This window comes from Balaenoptera musculus, chromosome 11 (genome assembly GCF_009873245.2).
Source record: "Balaenoptera musculus isolate JJ_BM4_2016_0621 chromosome 11, mBalMus1.pri.v3, whole genome shotgun sequence".
NCBI lineage: Eukaryota > Metazoa > Chordata > Mammalia > Artiodactyla > Balaenopteridae > Balaenoptera > Balaenoptera musculus.
In genome coordinates, this window is record NC_045795.1 from 35,672,905 (window position 1) to 35,691,022 (window position 18,118).

Consider the following 18,118-nt stretch of genomic DNA (forward strand, 5'->3'; position numbering starts at 1 on the left):
CTTCCCTGATCAAAGGTTCACTGCAAAGCCCAGGGCAATAAATACCGTTCTAGAAAAGAATTAATTTGTATTTTAAAAAATGTATAATTCAAACTTTTACCTAAAACGAAGTGCCCGTAACTCTGAATTAGGAACATTTGGTCCAATTATTAATCCCAGCAAAGTAGAGGCTTCTCTTAAGGACAGAAGAGACTCAATTTAGGAGCGGCCCTCTCTAGCATTCTTTGAAAATGTAGCCATTTATAACAAGGTGGAGCCTGGATTGCCTTAAGCCCACCTTTCATGGGATTTTCTGTGAGTGATTTGTCAACTCTCCTTGCTCACCTCTTCCCAGAGGTTGCATGTAAGGACAGCATTAACTTCTAGGAAAAGTGGGGTGTGAACCACTTAAATGCCTGACAGGGAAGAAAGGAAAGGATGGTATGTATTTGCTGTTCTCATCAGCCCATTAAGCTTTAGGTGCAGTCTTGATTTCCTGAATTTAGAAAGGCCTATTGATCTCAGAATTTCCACTCAGGGCCTGACCATTAGCCCAGCAAGCAGCTTCCATTAAAGGCTGCTTCTGTCATCAGGGAACAGAGACCCCAGAGATGCATTCAGTCTCTATGACAGCTGTGTGCACGGATGAGGTCATCGCTGTCTGAGTCTTGCAAGTAAACTGGTTTTTGCTTTTATTTACATTATCCCATCTTGCCTAATCACAGGGACTGTTAAATGAGCCTCTAACTACTTATAGGGCTAGAAGAGCCCCCAAAATGCCATCAAATGCACCCCCCCACCTTAGGCAGGTCTGCATTTATTTTTTTTGTTTTTGTTTTTGTTTTTGCCACACCATGTGGCATGTGGGATCATAGTTCCCTGAGCAGGGATCGAACCTGCACTCCCTGCATTGGAAGTGCATTATCTTAACCACTGGACCACCAGGGAAGTCCCTGCATTTATTGCTGACTAAAATTTTTTTCCCTAGTGATCCCTAAAGAAGAATCCAGGTACAAGGTTCAGGCACTTCTTAGGAAGTTCTTTACTGAAAGAACTCAAGCCACCCCAGGTTATTTTTTCTTATTCTAATCTTAGTGGACACAGAGCATCCTCTGGACTGGTAAACCGTTACTCAGTTCTCACTTAGTCCTCTCTGTTCTTCGGGCTAAATCATCCAATTGTACCTCTGAGACAATCACTTTCAAGCTAGCCCTGACCCATTCTGCAGGTGCAAGGTCTGGGTGGCAGTAAGTGTCCCAGTTGATGGGTGCAGTGACTTTTCTCAAAATCTCTGGCTTTTTTTTTTTTTTTTAAAGGAATTCCTTTATTTTTTAAAAATTATTTATTTATTTATTTTTGGCTGTGTTGGGTCTTCGTTTCTGTGCGAGGGCTTTCTCTCGTTGCGGCAAGCGGGGGCCACTCTTCATCGCGGTGCGCGGGCCTCTCACTATCGCGGCCTCTCTTGTTGCGGAGCACAAGCTCCAGATGCGCAGGCTCAGTAGTTGTGGCTCACGGGCCCAGCCGCTCCGCGGCATGTGGGATCCTCCCAGACCAGGGCTCGAACCCGCGTCCCCTGCATTGGCAGGCAGACTCTCAACCACTGCGCCACCAGGGAAGCCCATCTCTGGCTTTTTACCAGTGATGATTTATGCATGTATATTTTGTGCTATTGGGATTGTGCTGTGAGTCTAGTGTTTTCCACATTTTCCTTTTGACTGATCTGTGCATTAAGATTAGGCTCACAGGCTCTGTGCTAAAAAAACAAAAAAACTAGGAAGTTACACAATTGGCAGAATCAGTGATCCTCAGTTGGGCACAAGAAAGTAAAATTCTAACTGTGCTTTTGTTTCCTGCTACTCACACTATTAACCTATTTATCAGCAAATATTTGTAGGCACTCTGAGCCTGGTGCTGCTGGGGACACATAGATGAGCCTCTCCAATCTGTGTCCACTGTAAGAGCCAGGATGCAGGGGGGAGCTGGGGTGCCATGGAGCATCTTGCCACCAGGGGGTAGCATAGAGCTGCTGCTCTAAGTCGGTCCCTTTACCTCACAATTTATGTAATGTAGAAAGCCCATTGGGATATTTATCTGAACCATTTGCACTGCTTTTTCAGACTTTCTTTTCACTTTAAGATTCACAGAGGAAGGGGCTCATCAGAGGTCCTGGGAAAGGCAGAGAAAGCTATCAGAGTGATTTATATGCATACTTTAAAATAAAACATCCTCTCTCTACACGCAGCAGGCAGCATTGCAGTTGAGGGGGTCAGCGCTGGGCTTGTCCACATCTAAGCTTTGTAGGGGGAAAAAGACTAGGAACTTATACAGCTGGCAGAGAAACTTGATCCCTGTGCCAAAGGAAGTCAAATTTGAACTGTATGCTTTGGTTTCTGTCACACATACTTTTATTTCACAGCATTGGAGCGTTGGGTGGATAAACACTTGGATCTCACTCTCAAAAAGCTAGAGAGAAGACAAGGTGAGTACACAGAGAACCACATTATAAGGCGTATAACATAATACAGATGTTTATAAAGGTATAAGTATGTGCATGTGTGTGTTGGGGGAATAGTCATCAAAAGGAGAGACCACTTTCAAATCTGACTTCTCCACTACGTAGGATTGTCACTTTTTATGAAAAATACTACGTTTCCTCAAGTCATGAATGAATGTTTTGGAAAGTGTGGTCTGTGGACCACCTATATTGGAATCTCCTGTGGTAATGTTAAAATGCAGATTCTAGGGCCCCAACCAGACTCATGACTCAATATTTGGGGGTAGGACCCCAAGAATTTTCATTTCAACAGCCTCCTTGGGGTTATCTCCAGCTTACTAAAGATCAAGAGCCAATGATATAAATCATAAATGTTAAAATAGGAAGAAAACTTAGTGATTATTAGAACCAAGCAAAGACAGATGGGTGTGTATTTTAAAAGGGGGCAACAGGCTTGCCATTTTTTCGAACTGTTCATTGGAAAGCAAAACTAGAGAAAAACACACATACGGCTTTTAAACGATTAGGAATTAACTCTCAAGACTATATAATAATTAAAGGTGCTTTATTTTTTGAAGTTTTAAAAACAGTTATTACAGAATGAAGCACATGCTTATTTTAGAACACTTTCGAAATATAAAAAGGAACAAAGTATTTAATTTTTGTACTTATATGCGTGTATTCCAGAATTCAAGAGGTCTATAGGATATACAATGAGAAAGCCTCCCTCCCTCCATCATGTTTGTTCTTTCTCAAGCCCACACTTGATAGCACACTCTACAAACGATTCTGCCCTTTGCTTTCCTTTTTAGGAGTTTGCGTTTTATTTACATGCATTTGAAGTTTTATGTAAGAGAATGGCATGATCCAATATCCATTTTTTTTTTTCGGGCTTGTTTGACCCGCGGCCTGTGGGATCTTCCAGGACCAGGGCTTGAACCTGTGTCGCCTGCATCGGCAGGCGCATTCTTTTTTTTTTTTTTTAATTAATTAACTTATTTATTTATTTTTGGCTGTGTTGGGTCTTCGTTTCTGTGCGAGGGCTTTCTCTAGTTGTGGCAAGCGGGGGCCACTCTTCATCGTGGTGCGCGGGCCTCTCACTATCACGGCCTCTCTTGTTGCGGAGCACAGGCTCCAGACGCGCAGGCTCAGTAGTTGTGGCTCACGGGCCTAGCTGCTCCACGGCATGTGGGATCCTCCCAGACCAGGGCTCGAACCCGTGTCCCCTGCATCGGCAGGCAGACTCTCAACCACTGCGCCACCAGGGAAATCCCGCAATATCCATTTTTAAAAGGTCACTTGGGCTATCATGTGGAGACGGGATTTTCTGTGTCATTCATTCATTCATCCATCTGTCCACCTACTCGTCCATCCATCCATTCATTTACGGAGCACCTTATCTTTTTTTTTTCCTATTGGTGAAAACATTTACATAATGTTTTATTCAGCCATCTTTTAAGATTTTCTTAACAAATATTGATGTTATGGCAAAATTATTGGCTTATGAAATATGTTCATACATTCTACTTTTTATGGTTAAGTGGAAGATTCTTTTTGAGATACATTTTATTTTATTGAGATACATTTTTAAAATTTCATTTCATTATTTTTTTTAAGTGGAAGATTTAATTGGGGGAAACCAATAATATTAATGATCATGATAATTAAAAACTAAAGCATAATATCCTAAAAGTCAACACAACAAAAATTACAAATATTTTAGAAAGGGAACCAAATACTATCAGTAACCATTTGTTTCTAGAACAGATACACTTATGCATTCATCGATTTAACAGTTTTGGACAACATTTTACTGAATAAAATTTTTTTTTTTTTTTTACCAAATTCATTCTTTCATCAGTGAAAGAATTACAGTTCATAAATGTGACCAAATCCAGCCTAACAACCTACTAACCAGCACCTGCTTTTTCAACTTATATGAATCTATCATATCTCTGCTAATCTGTTTATCCATCTGTCCATCTGTCTACCTTCCATTGAGCTGTCTATCTGTCTTCGGGTTATGATTTCTTTTTTTTTTTTAATATTTATTTATTTATTTTTGGCTGTGTCAGGTCTTAGTTGCAGCATGCGTACGGGATCTTTCGTTGTGGCATGCAGGCTATTTCACTGTGGCGTGCAGGCTTCTCTCTGGTTGTGGCGTGCAGGCTCCAGAGTGCGTGGGCTCTGTAGTTGTGGGGGTCATGATTTCTTATGAAGAGAATCAAAAGCCTAACACAGTATCTGCTGTGGACTTCGATGGAATACCTTATCTTTGCAGGCCTGGTGCTGGGCTCTCAGCACACAGAGAGATAATGTAGACAAAGTTCCTTTTCTCAAGGAGCTCACAGTCGAAGGGGGGAGGCAGCCAATAATCAGACAGTTACAGTAATGCGTGGCGAGCCCTTTGAGAGTGTGCTATCTAAAGAAGGGCCAAAGCATAGAAAAGGGATATCAAAACACTTACGGGAGCAGGGAGGGCTTCCTGGAAGTGGTGACATGATGCTGAATTGGAAGGAGCATCAGGTACTCTGAAGGGAAAAAGGGAGGGGAAAGAGGTAGCATTTCAGTCACAGAAAACCACCTGGGAAAAAGGTGATACTCATAAAGGAGAATAGCATGCTTGGGAAAAAAGTGATGCATCCTGAAGACTTCCATTATTTCTTCCAACTAGTTGTTACATAAGTATGAAAGCTATTGATTTTGGTCTATTAATTTTGTACCAGCTCTTGCCCTTTACTGAATTTTCTTACTAATTATAATAGTTTTTCAGTTGATTCTCCTGGACTTTCCACATAAATAGTTAGATAATTATTTTCTTTTCAAATAATGTAAAATTTAGCTCTTTTCCCAATTTTTATACTTGTTTTTTCTCTTTGTCTAATGACATTGGCTAGAACGTCCAGAAAAATGTTAAATCAGAATAAGAGTCAGTGATATCTTGTTCTTGACTTTAATGAGTATGCTTTCGTAGTTTCCCGTTAAACATACTGCTGGCTTCGGGGTAAGTGGATGCATGGATAGACAGACGTATATCTCGAGGAATTATTCATCTGTACTTAGGTTGTTAATTTTTCTTTCCTTAAAATAAGAATTAGTGTTGGATTTTAAGAAATCCAGTATAGTAGACATTTGATTATGTGATTTTTCTCTTTGGTCAATTAATGTAATCAATTATGTTATAGATTTATTCATATTGAACCATCCCTTTATTCCTAGAATAAATGATCCTTTATTATAATGTACTATTCTTTTAATGTGCTGATAGGGTCTGTTGCTAATATTTTAATTTATATTTTCGTGAAATTTTCAATAATTTTCATGAGATTACAGTATTTTTGACCAAGTTTTGAGATTTTTGAGCAATTTTCTAAAATTCAGATTTTGGAACACATAAAAGCATACTTTTTAGGTCTTTAGTACAGATTGTCCCCTTTTACCATTATAAAAAGCCATCTTTGTTTTCTTTATTGATTTTTGCCTTGAATTCACCCTTATCTGATATTAAGACTGGCTCACCTGCTTTTTTGTTTGCATTTGCTAAGTATGCCTCTGTCCATACGTTGGTTTTCAGCCTGAGTTATTTTTAGTAGGTGTATTGCTTGTATATAGAGAATAATTGGGTTTTGCTTTATCATCCACTATGAGAATATTTTTTCTTTTAATAGGTGACTTTAGCTCATTCATATTTATTGAAATCTTATTTATCTTCTCACATGTTTTGTTACACTTTCTGTTTATATTGCTTCTTTTACCATATGGCTTCTCTTTTTTGTGTGTGTTTCTTTGGATAATTGGAGAGTTTAAATATCTGTTCCAAAGTTGTCTTTTAACTTTAAATTAATTACTTAATCCTTCATATTTGGGGGCAGTATTTATTAATATCCTATAAAAATTGAATGTAATAAGTTTTTGTTTTTTTCTTTTTTTTTGAATTTTATTTTATTTTCTTTTTATACAGCAGGTTTCTGTTAGGTATCCATTTTATACACATCAGTGTATACATGTCAATCCCAATCTCCCAATTCATCACACCACCACCCCCACCCCCTGCTGCTTCCCCCCCTTGGTGTCGATACGTTTGTTCTCTACATCTGTGTCTCTATTTCTGCCCTGCAAACTGGTTCATCTGTACCGTTTTTCTAGGTTCCATATATATGTGTTAATATACGATATTTGTTTTTCTCTTTCTGACTTACTTCACTCTGTATGACAGTCTCTAGATTCATCCACGTCTCTACAAATGACCCAATTTCGTTCCTTTTTATGGCTGAGTAATATTCCATTGTATATATGTACCACATCTTCTTTATCCATTCGTCTGTCGATGGGCATTTAGGTTGCTTCCATGACCTGGCTATTGTAAGTAGCACAGCAGTGAACATTGGGATGCATGTTTCTTTTTGAATTATGGTTTTCTCAGGGTATATACCCATTAGTGGGATTGCTGGGTCATATGGTAATTCTATTTTTAGTTTTTTAAGGAACCTCCATACTGTTCTCCATAGTGGCTGTATCAATTTACATTCCCACCAACAGTGCAAGAGGGTTCCCTTTTCTCCACACCCTCTCCAGCATTTGTTGTTTGTAGATTTTCTGATGATGCCCATTCTAACCGGTGTGAGGTGATACCTCATTGTAGTTTTGATTTGCATTTCTCTAATAATTAGTGATGTTGAGCAGCTTTTCATGTGTATCTTGGCCATCGATATGTCCTCTTTGGAGAAATGTCTGTTTAGGTCTTCTGCCCATTTTTGATTGGATTGCTTGTTTTTTTGATATTGAACTGCATGAGCTGCTTATATATTTTGGAGATTAATCCTTTGTCTGTTGATTCGTTTGCAAATATTTTTTCCCATTCTGAGGGTTGCCTTTTCATCTTGTTTGTAGTATCCTTTCTTTGCAAAAGATTTTAAGTTTCATTAGGTCCCATTTGTTTATTTTTGTTTTTATTTCCATTACTCTAGGAGGTGGATCAAAAAATATCTTGCTGTGATTTATGTCAAAGAGTATTCTTCTTATGTTTTCCTCTAAGAGTTTTATAGTGTCCGGTCTTACATTTAGGTCTGGAATCCATTTTGAGTTTATTTTTGTGTATGGTGTTAGGGAGTGTTCTAATTTCATTCTTTTACATGTAGCTGTCCAGTTTTCCCGGCACCACTTTTTGAAGAGACTGTCTTTTCTCCATTGTATATCCTTGCCTCTTTTGTCATAGATTAGTTGACCATAGGTGCGTGGGTTTATCTCTGGGCTTTCTGTCTTGTTCCTTTGATCTATATTTCTGTTTTTGTGCCAGTACCACATTGTCTTGATTACTGTAGCTTTGTAGTATAGTCTGAAGTCAGGGAGTCTGATTCCTCCAGCTCTGTTTCTTCCCCTCAAGACTGCTTTGGCTATTTGGGGTCTTTTGTGTCTCCATACAAATTTTAAACTTTTTTGTCCTAGTTCTGTAAAAAATGCCATTGGTAATTTGATAGGGATTGCATTGAATCTGTAGATTGCTTTGGGTAGTATAGTCATTTTCACAATATTGATTCTTCCAATCCAAGAACATGGTATATCTCTCCATCTGTTGGTATCATCTTTAATTTCTTTCATCAGTGTCTTATAGTTTTCTGCATACAGGTCTTTTGTATCCCTAGGTAGGTTTATTCCTGGGTATTTTATTCTTTTTGTTGCAGTGGTAAATGGGAGTGTTTCCATAATTTCTCTTTCAGATTTTTCATCGTTAGTGTATAGGAATGCAAGAGATTTCTGTGCATTAATTTTGTATCCTGCACCTTACCAAATTCATTGATTAGCTCTAGTAGTTTTCTGGTGGCATCTTTAGGATTCTCTATGTATAGTATCATGTCATCTGCAAACAGTGACAGTTTTACTTCTTCTTTTCCAATTTGTATTCCTTTTATTTCCTTTTCTTTTCTGATTGCCGTGGCTAGGACTTCCAAAACGATGTTGAATAATAGTGGCAAGAGTGGACATCCTTGTCTTGTTGCTGATCTTAGAGGAAATGCTTTCAGTTTTTCACCATTGAGAATGATGTTTGCTGTGGGTTTGTCGTATATGGCCTTTATTATGTTGAGGTAGTTTCCCTCTGTGCCCACTTTCTGGAGAGTTTTTATCATAAATGGGTGTTGAATTTTGTCAATAGCTTTTTCTGCATCTATTGAGATGATCATATGGTTTTTATTCTTCAATTTGTTAATATGGTGTATCACATTGATTGATTTGCGTATATTGAAGAATCCTTGCATCCCTGTGATAAATCCCACTTGATCGTGGTGTATGATCCTTTTAATGTGTTGTTGGATTCTGTTTGCTAGTATTTTGTTGAGGATTTTTGCATCTATATTCATCAGTGATATTGCTCTGTAATTTTCCTTTTTTGTCGTGTCTTTGTCTGGTTTTGGTATCAGGGTGATGGTAGCCTAATAGAATGCGTTTGGGAGTGTTCCTTCCTCTGCAATTTTTTGGAAGAGTTTGAGAAGGATAGGTGTTAGCTCTTCTCTAAATGTTTGATAGAATTCGCCAGTGAAGCCATCTGGTCCTGGGCTTTTGTTTGTTGGAAGATTTTTAATCACAGTTTCAATTTCAGTGCTTGTGATTGGTCTGTTCATATTTTCTATTTCTTCCTGGTTCAGTCTCGGTAGGTTGTGCATTTCTAAGAATCTGTCCATTTCTTCCAGGTTGTCCATTTTATTGGCATAGAGTTGCTTGTAGTAATCTCTCATGATCGTTTGTATTTCTGCAGTGTCAGTGGTTACTTCTCCTTTTTTCATTTCTAATTTTATTGATTTGAGTCCTCTCCCTCTTTTTCTTGATGAGTCTGGCTAATGGTTTATCAATTTTGTTTATCTTCTCAAAGAACCAGCTTTTAGTTTTATTGATATTTGCTATTGTTTTCTTTGTTTCTATTTCATTTATTTCTGCTCTGATCTTTATGAGTTCTTTCCTTCTGCTAACTTTGGGTTTTGTTTGTTCTTCTTTCTCTAGTTCCTTTAGGTGTAAGGTTAGATTGTTTATTTGAGATTTTTCTTGTTTCTTGAGGTAAGCTTGTATAGCTATAAACTTCCCTCTTAGAACTGCTTTTGCTGCATCCCATAGGTTTTGGATCGTCGTGTTTTCATTGTCATTTGTCTCTAGGTATTTTTTGATTTCCTCTTTGATTTCTTCAGTGATCTCTTGGTTATTTAGTAACATATTGTTTAGCCTCCCTGTGTTTTGTGTTTTTACATTTTTCTTCCCTGTAATTGATTTCTAATCTCATAGCATTGTGGTCAGAAAAGATGCTTGATATGATTTCAATTTTCTTAAATTTACTGAGGCTTGATTTGTGCCCCAAGATGTGATCTATCCTGGAGAATGTTCCGTGCGCACTTGAGAAGAAAGTGTAATCTGCTGTTTTTGGATGGAATGTCCTATCAATATCAATTAAATCTATCTGGTCTATTGTGTCATTTAAAGCTTGTGTTTCCTTGTTAATTTTCTGTTTGGATGATCTGTCCATTGGTGTAAGTGAGGTGTTAAGGTCCCCCCACTATTATTGTGTTACTGTCGATTTCCTCTTTTATAGCTGTTAGCAGTTGCCTTATGTATTGAGGTGCTCCTATGTTGGGTGCATATATATTTATAATTGTTATATCTTCTTCTTGGATTGATCCCTTGATCATTATGTAGTGTCCTTCCTTGTCACTTGTAACATTCTTTATTTTAAAGTCTGTTTTATCTGATATGAGTATTGCTACTCCAGGTTTCTTTTGATTTCCATTTGCATGGAATATCTTTTTCCATCTCTTCACTTTCAGTCTGAATGTGTCCGTAGGTCTGAAGTGAGTCTCTTGTAGACAGCATATATATGGGTCTTGTTTTTGTATCCATTCAGCATATATATGGGTCTTGTTTTTGTATCCATTCAGCAAGCCTTGCTTTTGTATCCATTTTGTGTCTTTTGGTTGGAGCATTTAATCCTTTCACATTTAAGGTAGTTATCGATATGTATGTTCCTATGACCATTTTCTTAATTGTTTTGGGTTTGTTTTTGTAGGTCCTTTTCTTCTCTTGTGTTTCCCACTTAGAGAAGTTCTTTTAGCATTTGCTGTAGAGCTGGTTTGGTGGTGCTGAATTCTCTTAGCTTTTGCTCGTCTGTAAAGCTTTTGATTTCTCCATCGAATTTGAATGAGATCCTTGTCAGGTAGAGTAATCTTAGTTGTAGGTTCTTCCCTTTCATCACTTTAAGTATATCATGCCACTCCCTTCTGGCTTGTAGAGTTTCTGCTGAGAAATCAGCTGTGAACCTTATGGGAGTTCCCTTTTATGTTATTTGTCATTTTTCCCTTGCTGCTTTCAATAATTTTTCTTTGTTTTTAATTTTTGCCAATTTGATTACTGTGTGTCTCAGCGTGTTTCTCATTGGGTTTATCCTGTGTGGAACTCTCTGCACTTCCTGGACTTGGGTGGCTATTTCCTTTCCCATGTTAGGGAAGTTTTCGGCTATAATCTCTTCAAATATTTTCTCGGGTCCTTTCTCTCTCTCTTCTCCTTCTGGGACCCCTATAATGCGAATGTTTTTGTGTTTAATGTTGTCCCAGAGGTCTCTTAGTCTGTCTTCATTTCTTTTCATTGTTTTTTCTTTATTCTGTTTGGCAGCAGTGAATTCCACCATTCTGTCTTCCAGGTCACTTATCTGTTCTTCTGCCTCAGTTATTCTGCTATTGATTCCTTCTAGTATATTTTGCATTTCAGTTATTGTATGGTTTATCTCTGTTTGTTTGTTCTTTAATTCTTCTAGATCTTTGTTAAACATTTCTTGCATCTTCTCGATCTTTGCCTCCATTCTTTTTCCGAGGTCCTGGATCATCTTCGCTATCATTATTCTGAATTCTTTTTCTGGAAGGTTGCCTATCTCCACTTCATTTACTTGTTGTTCTGGGGTTTTATCTTGTTCCTTCATCTGGTACATAGCCCTCTGCCTTTTCATCTTGTCTATCTTTCTGTGAATGTGGTTTTTGTTCCACAGGCTGCAGGATTCTAGTTCTTCTTGCTGCTGCTGTCTCCCCTCTGGTCTGGACTTGCTTAGTTCTGGTGACTGGGAAGTCCAAGATCAAGGCACTAGCAGATGTGGTGTCTGGTACCCACTTCCTAGTTCATGGAGGGAGAGCGAATGTAATAAGTTTATATTTCCACCTCTCCCTACTTCTCTTCATCCCTCAATAATCAATTATATTGACAGATTGGTTGGTTGATTTTACATCTTTAAATATATTTATAACTTATTACTTGATTTATTACCCTTAAATGACGTATTTTACCTGTGGTTATGAAAGATGAGGAAATCATCAAACCAACACCTCTTTACTCCTCCTGTCCCTTTCCCTTTCTTTAGTTAAAATTTCTACATTTGATTTAGTATTAGTCCTACCTATAATTTTTTTTCTCTTAGTGATAAACTATGAATATTGTCTCATGTTGTTCTTCTATGGTATTGATTTTGACAGCTGCATAATATTTTTGTATGGATAAATGTATCATTTATTTAGCCAGTCCCCTATTATTGAACATGTAAGTTGTATTCAGTTTTCACTAGTATGAATAGTATAAACCAGGCTAACCTCTTTGCAGTTTAAAACTCTGTATTTCCGGGCTTCCCTGGTGGCGCAGTGGTTGAGAGTCTGCCTGCCAATGCAGGGGACACGGGTTCGAGCCCTGGTCTGGGAAGATCCCACATGCCGTGGAGCAACTAGGCCCGTGAGCCACAACTACTGAGCCTGCATGTCTGGAGCCTGTGCTCCGCAACAAGAGAGGCCACGATAGTGAGAGGCCCGCGCACCACGATGAAGAGTGGCCCCCGCTCGCCGCAACTAGAGAAAGCCCTCGCCCAGAAACAAAGACCCAACACAGCCAAAAATAAAAATAAATAGACAAATAAACAAATAAAAAACAAAACAAAACAAAAACTCTGTATTTCCAACTCTTGGAAAAGGGTAATTAGAGGCCAGTTCCTATCAGGACAGTGGTCTCAGACCTTAGTGACCATCCACGTCTCCTGGGGAGCTTGTTAAATGCAGATTCAGATTCTGATTCTCAGGCCAGAGCCTGAGATTCTGCATTTCAAGCAAGCTCCCAGGTGATGCTGATGCTGTAGGTCTTCCGACCACACTTTGAGTAGCAAGGTCTTTGAATACATTTTATATCTGTGGAATTTTGCTTGAATGAAAAAAGTGCTAGGAAACATACTCTGTAGCAGAGATTCTCATTGTTCACACACTGTAAAATATTAGGTTCATATCAGAGTAATTTGTAGCAAATCATCATTATCTGTGAATGTTCATTTGCAATTTTATTAGTGCAACTGCAAGGTTACCCTTATGCTGTAAATCTCCTCACTTGCCTGGGCCTATTGTGGATGTGTCCACAGGAGCCTCTCAGATATGCACATTGCTTTCACATGGGGAAAAAAAAATTTGAGAACCTGGGGACCAGCAATTAAGCAGAAGTCAGATCCTACCCTGGGATGAATTGGTGAAGAGAAGCCTTTGAACCCCAATTTGTCAATAATATCTGCACTCCTAACCCTTGGAGACATGTCTTTTGTTTGGTGGGTGGTTGTTTAGGTGGGTTTATCCTACCAGACCCTAAGTGATCTGGGCCCCTGCCTGCCTCTCCCAGTCACATTGGCCTCCTTCATGTTCATTCTACATGGGGTTTGGCATACTTTTTCTGTAAAGGGCCAGACAGTAAATAGTCTTTGTTGGCGTACTGTCCCTGTCATGACTACTCAGCTTCGCCATTGTGGAGCAAAAGCAACCATAGAATGATGTGAACAAATGAGTGTGCCAATAAAACTTTATTTATAAAACCAGGTAGTGGGCCATAGTTTACTGACTCCTGCTCTAACACACCAAATAGGCTTCTGCTTTAGGGTCTTTGCTTAGAACTCACTTCCCCAGATGATCCTAGGACTTGTTCCCCCACTCCGTTCAGGTCTCTCAGATATTATGTCATCAGAAAGGCCTTCCCTAACAACCCAATCTAAAACAGAACTCTGCTCCCATATCTCCATTTTTTCCCCTCCTCTCTCCTATGGTAAATACTTCATTTAGTTGCTTTACTAATAATATTGATCACATTTTGGTAACTCCTAGAGAAAAGCATATGTGTTTATAGACAGAATATATTTTTATACATGTAACAGTCCATTTACAGTGGACAATCTCTATGGACAGAAATAGCTTTATTATGCAGAGTTTGTTTTTATTGTATTCCTCTCATGACTTTTCCCCTGAGATTTAGACTGAGTTTGGCAGTGCCAAATGTATCATATGGTGAATTGGCACAGGGCGATATGAAAGAATTGCTTTGTTCTAGATCCCCATCAGTGAAAAAAATAATGTATTTGGCTCTTTTGGCTCTTCATATAGATTATAAGTTCTGCTCCATATGTAATTTTCAAAGAACTATTTATGGAAAGAGAATTTCCTAGACGATTTGCCTGTTTCCCAGAAGCAAAGGAAGCCACAAGGCTCGTCAGTGCTGTTTCCCAGAAGCAGAGGAAGCCACAAGGCTGGTCAATGCAAGGCTGGGAATTGGGAGATGATCAGATAGGAAATTCATGATAGGATCTGATGGCTTTGGAGGATGCAGCCCCAGGGAGGAGAGAGAGGTCAGATCCTGAAGAGTTCACACCAGGTGTCCGTGACCTCCCTGCTGTAACCTTAGGAAATCTACATTAGTGCACCGCTTTGAGTGCAGCTGAACAAGGTCTCTCTATGTGGGTGGCTGATGCAGAGAGTGTGTGCCACATGTCATGGAGATGACTCCAGTACTGGAATTTGGGTGGCGTGGCGTGTTCTCAAGGGGTCTACACCATGGATGCACAGTATCTCAAGAGCTGTTGCATTTCTGATGTAAAGAGTGACACCAAAACTAACCCAGTGAAGGTGCCTGAAAGGCAAGGGACCCCTCCTGCTAGAAGAGGGGCTGTATGTGAGAAGCAGACAGAGTTCAAGGCCAGGAGAATGTGAAAGAATTGCGGTTGCAGCTGATGCTAAGACTCTATGATGTGGCATCTTTTCTGGACTTGTGGCTCCATCATGCTGTGGTTGGCAGGTTTCATGATCTTTACCAGTTTCTAAAAGAAGGTGTTTTTTTTTTTTTTTTTTTTTTTTAATTTATTTATTTTTATTTATTTTTGGCTGTGTTGGGTCTTCGGTTCGTGCGAGGGCTTTCTCTAGTTGCGGCAAGCGGGGGCCACTCTTCATCGCGGTGCGCGGGCCTTTCACTATCACGGCCCCTCCCGCTGCGGGGCACAGGCTCCAGACGCGCAGGCTCAGTAGTTGTGGCTCACGGGCCCAGCTGCTCCGCGGCATGTGGGATCCTCCCAGACCAGGGCTCGAACCCGTGTCCCCTGCATTAGCAGGCAGATTCTCAACCACTGCGCCACCAGGGAAGCCCCAAGAAGGTGTTTTTGTAAATACCTTATGTAAAGTGTGGTGTTAAGGATGTTTTTCTTGATTGCTAAGAAATTATACTGAAGAATTATACTGTGTTCTTAATGTAACATGATTCGTTTATATAATATGAATGCACATATCTTTTCAACTGTACTTTTAACTATCTTTCCAGAGGATGTTGTTGGAAGGACATTGATTTAGCATAACCAGAGTGAGATGCCTTTACTTGGGTGTGTGTCTCCTGCGTTTTGGTTCTCTACTCTCTGCCTCATATACCAGGATTTGAAAGATGAAAGACCTTGAGGGTAATTTCATTGTAAAGTGACATCTAATTGGTGGGTACCAGTGGGGTTCAATAAAAATGTAAATTCAAGCTACTAGGAGTTTTGAAGGTTCTGAAACTTTCTGGAGGGCAAAATATATGGCATTAAAACACTTGTCTTTTTAAGCCAGAAATGTACGTAAATGGTTATAGATTGTTGAAGATTGGACCTAAAAGGCGGAGTAGCCATGGTCTTTTTGTTGTAGCTATTAAACTTGTGTAGTTACGTTTCCAAGTCCTGAACTGTGTTTCTAATTGCACCTTAGGTCATTGGCACTGAAAAGGCTTCTGTAAACATTATTTCAAGTCCTTGTTCTTTCACCCTAGAGATATGGAAAGTTAAAAAAAAAACAAAACAAAAAAACTGCTTACCAGTCCCCTCCAGGTGTTACCAGCCTGCTTCAGCCCCAAAGAGCTTCCCATCCCTTGGCATGGGACTGCTCAGCATTTATAATTCTCAGCTATTGATTTTATTCTTGGAGGTTGTAACACCGATAAATTCTGAGGTCTATTGGTCCTACATGAGGAAGAGCCACAGTAATTCATTCTAACACTGGAGCCCTGTATCAGTGGGGAAAAATTTTTTTTATTGGATTTGCTCTAGGCTGTGGGTCTTCTTCTCTTTCTAAAGTCATTATGTTAGTTAAAATGAGCCTTTGTACCAAAGAAAATAATCTATCACAGCTTGGGATTAGAGAACTCTCCAGGGGAAGAGCTCAGATTTATGGAAGAAGGCGTTAATAACATTGACTAGAGACAGGCTCCCATCTTGGCCCGCTATGGCTCGCCACTTGTAATTCTCATTCTTTTTTCTACCTCTGCAATTTCCTCCCCTCTTTTACTACAGCTCTTTTTCACATTTAAACAGCCTGCTGTTTTTCATTATTCACTTTGCTTATGTTCTGGCCTCTTCATCGTCTCTTTCCCACCTATCCTTCCCACCTTTGAGGACACTCAGTTTCTACTCCTTCCTTGTCCCCATATTGAATCTATTTTTCCATGTTCTCCAACTCTCCGGCTACATTTGTCATCTATTACAGTTTGTACTGCTGGGGTTTTTTCCCCACTATTTCTGGTAAGGGAGACCTGTTTTCAGTATTTCTCTGTAGAGAAATGTGTGTGTAAGAGAAAGAGAGAGAGAGAGGGAGGGAAGGAAGGAGGGTGGAGAGAGATTGAAAGATACTGAATAGCACATGTTCATGGCTTAGGCTTTTTAGAGGAGAGTGACTGAAGATCTTGGGTTGGGGGGAGATTCCGACCCCTTGGGAATGTCAACACACATGGCATATGAGTGAGATCCTTCACACCGGTGGGGCATCAGTCCCTGGAATGTGGCTTTACATCGCGTGTGAACATGGGTGGGTCTGGAGGCCAGCAATTCTCATTTATTTCCTCTGTGACTGGCCCTCAGCAGAGCAGGCAGCTCCACTTACCGTTTCTTCAGGCTGGGGCTAAGCCCCATTAAGCCGCAGTGCACCTTTTTCCCTGAGATCGCCTCTATCTGACTCATCCATCGTACAAACGTGGCGGTCGTTACTGGTTTGGGCAGGTGTTTTCCTGGAGGTGGGGAAGGGAGAAGAAACCTCCTGGCTCTGTCCTGCTCCTGCTGAGTGGCAGAATGAGGACCCAGAAAGGCGAGACTGTGGACAGGGGAGTGAATGAAGCTGAAAGCAGGATGGGTACCGACAAACCAAAATGCAGATGTTCTGTCTGCACGTCTCAGGAATCGGCTGTATTTGTAGTTTGCTCTCAGAGTAAGAATTACGATTCTTATGTCTGAAAGGAACAATTCCCACATCTTGTCTAAAAAAGAGGTGTGGGCTTCCCTGGTGGCACAGTGGTTAAGAATCTGCCTGCCAATGCAGGGGACACGGGCTCGAGCCCTGGTCTGGGAGGATCCCACATGCCGCGGAGCAACTAGGCCCGTGAGCCACAACTACTGAGCCTGCGCGTCTGGAGCCTGTGCTCCGCAACGGGAGAGGCCGCGACAGTGAGGGGCCCGCGCACCGCGATGAAGAGTGGCCCCCGCTCTCCACAGCTGGAGAAAGCCCTCGCACAGAAACGAAGACCCAACACAGCCAAAAATAAATAAATAAATTTATAAAAAAAAAAAAAGAGGTGTGTTTAAGGAGACATTCAGGTAAGTACAGTACAGTGATCTTCAAACAGGGGTGACTGAAATGGTGGGGGGACTAGGGGGAATCTGCAGTTCCTCTGCTCTTCCGTGAGAGTGAGTTGCAAATCCGGAGAGCGTGCGATTATTAAAACTGGAGAAAAGTTCATTTTTCTGAAGATGAATCTCTTAGTGGCAGCTCCATTCAAATTCTGTGGCTGCTTTGTACACAGGGTTCGTCCTTTTATAGCATTTTTTAAAAGATGGACTTAATGGACTGAGTTCATTTAGACAGGAGATCAAATGAATGAGTGGAATTAAATACCCATCCATATGGCTTTCAGTCATTGTGTAAGCCACTCGACCACCCGACTTCCCTAATTAAATGACAGTGCGGTCCCTGCACAAAGGCTGCGATGGATAAATTAGTACTTGGTAAGTGCTTTGAAGATGAAAATGACGATATGAGTAATGAGCAAGGATTCTTCCCCACCTTGGGCTGGAAACGGCATCTTTTGTGTTTTCCCGCCGCACCATGAGTCACCTGGGCCAACACTGCGGAAAACCTCCTCCTCCCAAGGAAGGGCAGGAGAGACACAGTAACGACAGGCTTTTATTTGACTTACAAGGCAAATTAGGAGAGAGCCTGAATCCATTCACATCTGTACAAGGAATTATACACCATACACATTTGCTACCTATAGACGCAGGTCATATTTTACATGAATTTATACATTGAGAAATCACATGAAGATTATCTT

At 40.2% G+C, this 18,118-nt stretch overlaps 1 non-coding gene across 1 annotated transcript; it reads right to left on the reverse strand.

Annotated features, from left to right (window-relative positions):
• Positions 1-854: 854 nt before the first annotated feature.
• On the reverse strand, positions 855-927 carry TRNAG-UCC. The gene has a single exon. It is a non-coding gene; the product is annotated as a tRNA-Gly (tRNA).
• Between the last annotated feature and the right edge of the window lie 17,191 nt (positions 928-18,118).